The 8,637-nt window shown below is 40.9% G+C and overlaps 1 long non-coding RNA gene across 1 annotated transcript; it reads right to left on the reverse strand.

Annotated features, from left to right (window-relative positions):
- Positions 1 to 296: 296 nt before the first annotated feature.
- Positions 297 to 7,278, reverse strand: LOC135101137 (uncharacterized). Its single transcript, XR_010269055.1, has 3 exons — positions 7,100 to 7,278; positions 2,633 to 2,719; positions 297 to 2,041 (listed from the first exon to the last, which is right to left on the reverse strand). It is a non-coding gene; the product is annotated as an uncharacterized LOC135101137 (long non-coding RNA).
- Positions 7,279 to 8,637: the final 1,359 nt, after the last annotated feature.

The following is an 8,637-nucleotide window of genomic DNA, read 5'->3' on the forward strand; positions in this document are numbered from 1 at the left end:
CACACACACACACACACAGTAGCATCCCACTCTCTCTCTCTCTCCTTGTCTTTTGTTTTCTTTGCTCCTAATAACCGCGGTACACGAGGTTACCCAGTCCGTGACCGGGGCTTGAACCCGCTGCCCGGGCCAAGATTGATTTGATCTACTCAGCAGCATGCCTGGCGGTGTGAGCAAGGGGGTGAGCTGCGACCAGGTAGGATGGGAACGGGGTAGCAGGTACACAACCCGCAGTAAGATGAGCGAAATTAATCGGGCTGCATACGTCTGTAGATTTGTTCTTTATGACTTAACCTATGCGTGACAGACACGTCTCCTCATGAGACCAGCAATGGCAGTGGGGTAAGCCGCGCACGTGTGACTCTAGGCCGTGCCGCCAAGTCCCGTTGGAGCCACGAGCATCATATACGTATATACATAAACAAAAAAGTGGAGCCTCGGGCGGTAAAAGAAATAAGACAAGCGAAGAAAATATGTATATTAGGTATCGAAATATATACAATCATGGGAAGATTGAGCGGGCCGGTGTAAGCGCTGACCCACGTCACCGACCGAGTTGGCCGCAGGTCTTGCATTCTCCCCACATGCTTGTGTGCAAAAAAAAAAAAAAAAACAAGTAACCGCACCAAGGAATGAAATGGATTAACCTGGCACACGCTACCAACCCTCATGATTGTTTAGTAATATTCATAGAAAAATCTTAACCTCTACAGAAAAATTCTTCTGGTCACACATCGAGAACGCGGGCAGGTGGCGTCCAGGAGGGCAGCTGGAGGTATGGTTCCATTCCCAATGTTGCTAGGCACCTAATTTACTGCACGCCTCCTTCACCTCTCACTCCCGCCAACAGACAGTTCTTACCATGACCTTCCCTACAACTGGATTTCTGGCCTAGGCTTTTCTCAAGTTTTCCTACGTCGACTGGTATTACCAACATCTCATTTCTGTACATAAAATTCTGGATTCATTACCGGTTGAAAAACTCACTTGTCTGATTCTCTGTCTATCTATACAATCTTATCACAGATATATCAACATGTTTACAACTCTGCCATATTGGCAATGCGTGGCTGTTCAGGCTGCTCTGTTCACTCATCCACTACCCTACTGTGAGCCTGCCCGTGCCCTCGCCTCTTTGCTCTGACTCGCAGGTACATCCACTGGTACGGACCTGCTCCTGTATCATGGAAACTTTACCTCTCTCCCGTTAAACACTTCGATGTAATTAAAGATCTCCATCAGATTAGACAGTGCCCTTCATTTATCTAAGGAAATTTCTTGGCCCTTAAATAAGTCTGTCCAGTCTTGTGTCCTGATCCTACCCAAACCATATCCACGCTACGTGCAATGACGAGACTAGGAATATAAACACCCGCCAGGCAGCCGCACATGGAGAACAAACACACTCCAAAAAACGATGCTACAAAATATAGTAAAACATTCAGGAGAATATGATATCACTATTTAGGTAACTGTACAAGCATTCGCAATTTCGTCTTCTTATGTATGCAGTATTTATATTTTTGTTCTTTTTTTGAGGCGATGACTCGTACCGCAAGCTATTTTGAGTCAGCTCCAATGCATGTCATGCAAGAATTGCCTTTACAAAAATGATGATCTCAACGTGCCTTTCACTGTATTCCCGCTGTGATAATCGTGTAACACCTCGTACAAACATCCAGACAAGCACAAGCAGCACAAGCACATACACAGTAGCATCCCACGTGACCTACAAAGGATCAACGCGTGCCAGCGGATACAATTCTTCGGGGCCTCTCAGGGTGTCGGCGAGCCCTGTGTGTAAGTGGTGCTAGTGAAACTTGTACCCAGTGAAACTCGTTGTGCAGTGATTCGTTTCATCTCACCCACATTCTTAACTTGGCCAGTCCCGTTATTACTGTCTCCGCAACACCCAGCAGCACCAAGGCCGTGTCGCCAGCCAGCCACCCGACCTGCCGCCGCCCCTCGGTCACCTTTGTCGCGACCCTCGCCTCCTCTGCGCCTCGTAGCAACGACCACACAATTGCACCAGCGCTGAACTCTGATGGTATTAAAGTGCAATACAGTGATTAACCACAGACGATGACCCATATTCAATTTGCATAATCGAAACACAGAGGAAATAGCTGCAAAAGCCAGGTAAGTATTTACCCTCACAGAACAACATATAAATTAGTAAATAAGAATACTGAAGTGCAAGAAATTAGGCGCTAAATCAGTCAAACGACGGACATCTGAATTCTGGCCTTTCTGTCTTGCCTGTATCACGAAGCATAATGAAAGTTGGAGAGGAGACGTTGCTATATAACTACAAAAATTCAACGTGTAATGAAAGGCGCTAGGCGGACCGCCCGTCGAGCTATTATACCTCCCCGCTGTATTTTTGTTATTTCATTGTTTCTTCGGCTTATATTCTTCTTTTACCTCCATTTTTCCCACGGCATAAAAAAGCAAAAAGCACTAACAATGGAGCTCATGACACCAACGCCTGCCATGCTACGAAATATTTCTTCTAACACTTCAAGTTCATTCACTTCTTTATTCTACCAAGGCTACGGAAGCTTGGACACAAATCAGAGAAAGGAGAAAACATTTCTAAAATATTGCCTGGCGTCTATTGTTCGGTACTCACGTGCTGACTCCTGCTGGCCTATTTAGTCCGCTGTGAGGGTGACGCGGCGCTCAACACGCTTCCTTTGAGATCTACGTCATATGAGATCTGCAACAAGTGTAAAGAGTTAATAATTATTCCTTCAGCCTCCAAGCTGTTAAGGTTTGAATTTTCTCTCCTAATTTCTTGATGTTACTTTTTTATTTCCAAGTAATATGTGCAGTAAGATAGATTTCTATAGACACTCTGAAGGAGTCTTGTGATACTCTACACTAGGGGTTCTCAAACTTTTTAACTCGTCGATCCTCCAATAAAGTTTCAAATTTTCCATCGACTCCCTAGGTTTTATTGAAAAAAAAAAAAAAAAAAACTGATGGCAAAATCAATATGAGTAGTAGTAGTAGCAGTAATAGAAGTAGTAGTAGTAGTAGTAGTAGTAGTAGTAGTAGTAGTAGTAGTAGTAGTAGTAGTAGTAGTAGTAGTAGTAGTAGTAGTAGCAGTAGTAGTAGTAGATGAAATATTATTATTACTATTAGTAGTAGTAGTAGTCGTAGTAGTAGCTGACATGCAATATGATAAAAAAAAAGTAACACACAGGTGAACAAGTATATGTAACTTCATTCTCAGAGCAACATGGTATACCTTTTCGTCTTTCACTGTTGACATCATTAATGTAAAGGATGTGCCTGATGGGCCTCAACAAGGATAATGATGTTAGGTTGCAAGTTGGTGAGCTTCAGTCGTAGGTTGCGTTGTTTTTCCAAGCCCAGTCTGCTCCTCTGTTAGGACTGCGTTTGCATGACTGAAACCAGTTTCAACCATGTACGAACTTGGGAAAGCAAGTAAACCACTGCCCAAAGCTGAGGATATTTAACAACTTTGTTCTCGTCGATCCAAACTCACAAAGGCCTTCTCTTCTCAGCAAGGTAATTGCTTCCACAGTCATAAATCAATATTTCAAATATTCCTGAGAATACTGTCAAATTTCCTCTTAGCAACAGCAGTCATTATGTCCATTACACATAATTTTCAACGCAAGTCACAATAATCAGTTCATGGACACACACTGCTGGGGCAAGAGAAATATCCCCCGCAGTAATGGACGCAGGAACAGCTCTCGCTGCTGAAACAGCTGGCTGGCTGTGGAATACCTCTGCGTCATTACTGTACTCAAGGTGTCTTTTTCAGAATATGACAACATTTTCGTGGAAAAGCGCACGACAACGGTAAGAGATAGAGATAGATAGATAGATAGATAGAAAGAGAGAGAGAGAGAGAGAGAGAGAGAGAGAGAGAGAGAGAGAGAGAGAGAGAGAGAGAGAGAGAGAGTTCCTGTTTCTCCACCATAATAGTCGGAAGTCCTCCAGAATAAAAACGCCTGAGTGCTGGCTGACGTGGACATGGTTCCCACTCTCTGCCGTCAAATGAAATTATGAATTTTTCATAGCTATGAGTAGAATTATGGGTACTTCTTATGACTTTATAAGTACCGCAATCCAAGATCTCGCAGTCTCATAAAATTATTATCCATCATTATAATTATCTCTCTTATTTTTATCTCCTTTTTTAATTTTTGCTGATTTCTTAATTTCCGAGGGGAAGCTTGAACCTAGGTATTCTATTTCACTTAGTTTCTTTTCATCTGGTTGATACGTCCACTATTCACAGAAATATTTTCAATTAGCTGTGTTATTCGCTGCCTGCTCACTGAAGGGGTCAGCTGGGAGCACCGTCTTTCATTGTCTTTTCTTCACTTTATTAACCAATACCGAAATTCCACAGCTTGTGAGACTAAGCTGTCACTTTTTGTTCCGCCATCATGTCCCGCTGCATGCTTGAGGCGCACCTGACGTGGCCTGTGGCTCTCCTTGCACAGCACGACAGTACCTTCATTCTGAAACGCTTTATTATCTCGTCAGGACTATTTTCACAGGCCACAGGGATGCTTACTCGGGTTATCGTGGGTGTTTTCATTCTTGATGATGCAGAATCCTTGTTAAACTATCACAACAATTATGAAAACACTCTTATAAACCCCAATAATTTTCACAATAACCTGTTAAAAATAGTCGATAAGGTGTCGAAATGTTTGAAAATATATTTATAGATGTCTCGATAATTAGCCGAGTTAGTTGTGTTATAGAGACAAGGCATCTTTGCCTGCAGTGATTATGCACCTTAGCTGATTGTGAAGCTTTAAAATGGTCGTCACTTCCGGCGGTTGAGTGTGGCGTTTCACTAGGCTAGACCTGTTGGGACCAGGAGACTGGTGCTGCCGTTGCCAGAGGTTCACTGCTTCGTAATACACTTGTTATTACCTAATGCTGTATTTCACGTTGTTTTTGCAGTAGTAGTGTCTTTTAATCATCTGTTAGGATCTTTTATTTATTTGATTGTTATTGTTTTTTGTAAGTGTGAGATTCTAATAAATAAAAATACGTCGACGATAAACGTTTACTTTTTCGTGGTAATCTAATATTACTTATAATGACATTTTACACTGTTTTCACAATTATTACATTATATATATATATATATATATATATATATATATATATATATATATATATATATATATATATATATATATATATATATATATATATAATTATTTGATGGCTCTTTATTCTCCAAGAGAGAGAGAGAGAGAGAGAGAGAGAGAGAGAGAGAGAGAGAGAGAGAGAGAGAGAGTCGAAATGTGTTCTGTACCTGTTTACCTTTATTTATTTATTTTTACAATAGGCTTGACTTATGATTACAATTGCGCTGGAACATTATCAGTAGGAAATCAGTGAATAATAAACCTTTGTCAGTGGCTTCGCATCACGTGGCTTGACTCGGGACAGATTCGTAGTTTCTTTGTTTCAGTGATAATGACCAACAGCTGCCGCCACGCCCTGCAAGCCTCCACACATCCCTCATATCATCAACAGGGACGAGAAGACACCTGTTTGTCATTCACTGCTTGCTGACGCCGCTGGTAAGTGAAATAGTAACTAGTATATCGTTCATTTGCTGCGTAAGAAGAAAGAGAATGATGGACGACGTATAAACAGTAATTAACATGTCCGCCGCCAAATACTAGCTCTTCACTCAAACACTGATTAGTTTACCTTCACTCAGTAAATACTTGTTGCTGTTGCCAAGAAGTGACGTAAAAAATCAAGTTATTTCATGTCTACTAATCGAATAGAAATTAATGCAAATTTCGACCTGTTATATATTAAAAACTTCGCAACTATCAAGAACTAGGGATGTGATGGGTGGTGGTACTTCTTGAACACTTTTTCCGAGGTGTTTTGTACAATAAGGCCACTTCCTAAAAGCAACAATACAATTTGATATTGTTTATTACTAATTTTTTAAGGGCACAAACCTAATACAATAAAAAAAAAATCACTACCATAGCCGGAGCTCCGAAGCTAAGACCACCACTTCGTGTCTGTATGTTGTTGTGATAATATAAAGTATTACGCTTTATGTGCAGCAGTTAATATTATTTACGTGAACTATACAAATTTTCAACGACTGCATTCAGTAGATGACATGTTGCTGCTTGGGGGTGGACAGATATTGCACCACTAGGCTGTTTCTCACAAAGTTGCTGTGTCACATTTTAGCGGATGCGTCTTTCATTGAATAATTTTGTGTTTTTCCAGAACAAGCAAACAGGTAAATATCAGTAAATATTTGGTTCCATTTCCCAGGAGTCTCGGACTATGTTCGGATCTTCCTTGAGACAAGTCTTTACTGGAATGATTTTGATCGAAGTTTTTTTGGTAGTTTGGTTCGTTCATACTCGTAAAATACACCAGTCACAAACATCGAGGTCATGATGGCACCGCAGACTGAAGCGAAAGCGTAATGTGAATGAATATGATCATTCCAGGAGTACACTGGCATATCAACCTCTCTTTCTGGGTTACTTGATATTGACAGACTGTGCTAAAAATAATCACATTTGGCAGGACGAATGGAGGAAGTACCTTTCGAGTGTTGTGTGTAACTGACGAACCTGTCACGAAAGTATAGGTGGTTACTTCACTCACTGTATGTAAGACACTACTTAAAGGAAATGTATTGATTCTGTTTCAGCAGATGATTAACTTTTAACATTTGTTGTGTATTGCTACTTTTGGGTAAGTGGTGTTACTTAATTCTTTGGATGCATTCATAGTTGTTGAGGGTAATCAATGAGGCATTTACTGACACTGCTGAAGGAACTGCAGATCTCAATACACAATGATTTTTATTACATAGGCCTTACATTCATGCTACATGCTTATATAAGTGTGTGTGTGTGTGTGTGTGTGTGTGTGTGTGTGTGTTCTTCTGCACATAAAACAAAAGTGTTTTAAAATTCATTCTATATATCAATATATTTTCATGTGTAACATATCTTTATAGCCAAAATAAAAGACAAGCTTCCTAATGACGTAGTTACGATCTTTCAAATCAAACAGTAGACAGTGTGTTAAAGTTATTTACCTCTGGAATAAGTGGCTTTGCTCTATTGTGCAGCCTCTCCATCTTGGTTGCCTGCCGCCGTGTTCATGGCCACTACCTTTGCTAGTGATTACACGGTACACTTACACCCTGAAAAAACTGCACTCACGTAATATAAACACAGGACTTCCTCCGCACTCCTCCATGTGTTGTGGCGCGCGCTTCTCTGTACCGGTCCAACAATGCACCGCGGTAAACACTTGTTGGTGACGTAGTTGTCTCTAGGCTGTTATTGCTGCCTCACCTGAATACAGCACTGGTGTTTTGTCTGTATACAGGGAATGTTGCATGTTGCGTGTTGAATAGCAGAGGTACTTTTGTGTAAGAGAGGAGTACCGCTACCTGTTATTGTTACCGGTGTAGCAAGATTATTATTAAGGCCACATAGCTTTTTGTACACTAGCATATACTAAGCTCCTTCTTCCTGTGACCCAGTTTTCCATCTAACCTTGTATTAATGTAATGATTCTTCAAGGACACCAAGTAACTTTGTTATACTCTGTTTCACCTAGCCTATCACTTTAATTTTGTCACCTGAGGACAAGCGAGCATGGTAACACTGCCGCTGACTGCTGCTCACACTCGCTGATTGGTGTGTACGTATTCCTGTCGTGTTTGGAGTCGTGCAGAAACCTAACGTTATATTCCTGCTAAATCCTTGCTTATAAGAAAGGTACCGGGTTACCTGAATAAAAATTATCCTGATTTTGGCTGATGAAAAAAAATAAAATAAAAACAAGACGAGAATATTTAGAGCAATCAGCGAGTGAAAGGAACTGTCAGTGGCAGTGTTATCATGTTCGGATGTACTCAGGTGGCAAAATTACTTTGACAAAGTTAATGAAAAAAATATAGTTACCACACTGTTATATTGTATTCCAGACACAACACTCGGGCTGAAAGTGTAAGACAGAAATGCATAAGTTAACAATACTATATTCAGGTGAGATAGCATTAGGAGACCAACATTTTGCATTTACTGCAGCACATAGCGGGGCCCGCATGGAGAGGTGACCGCCACGAGACACGGCGGGTAGTGCTGGCGGGAGTCTTGCGCTTATATTACGTGAGTGTAGTGTTACAGGGGACGAATCTGACGTATGTTACCTAACGAGATCAACGACCATCAATACAGGGACACTTATCTAGTACACAGAAGCTTCACGACCACAGACACCACGGCAGAACTTGTCTTCCAAAGGTAAGGTGTTCAAAATCACTTTCTCTTGTACGTATACTCGCATGAGCCATTCTGGACATTGTGAAACACGTCATAATTCATTAGTTTTCTCGCTTACCTTGCGATTATTTAAGATGATTGAAGACACTGTAAATGAATAACAGAAGTTTCTAGATATTTTGCGATGCATTAAGACAAATTTTGATCTTCCAAAATTGTTCCGCTTATTAAAATATACGAGTACTTTGCTTCCACTTTCTTCTTTCCTGCAACTTGAATTGCTTGGAAAGAGGAGGATTGGTATCAACTACTTATACTGACCAACTTTTGAGATGAAATC

The sequence above is a fragment of the Scylla paramamosain genome, chromosome 6 (assembly GCF_035594125.1).
Source record: "Scylla paramamosain isolate STU-SP2022 chromosome 6, ASM3559412v1, whole genome shotgun sequence".
NCBI classification, from domain to species: Eukaryota; Metazoa; Arthropoda; class Malacostraca; order Decapoda; family Portunidae; genus Scylla; species Scylla paramamosain.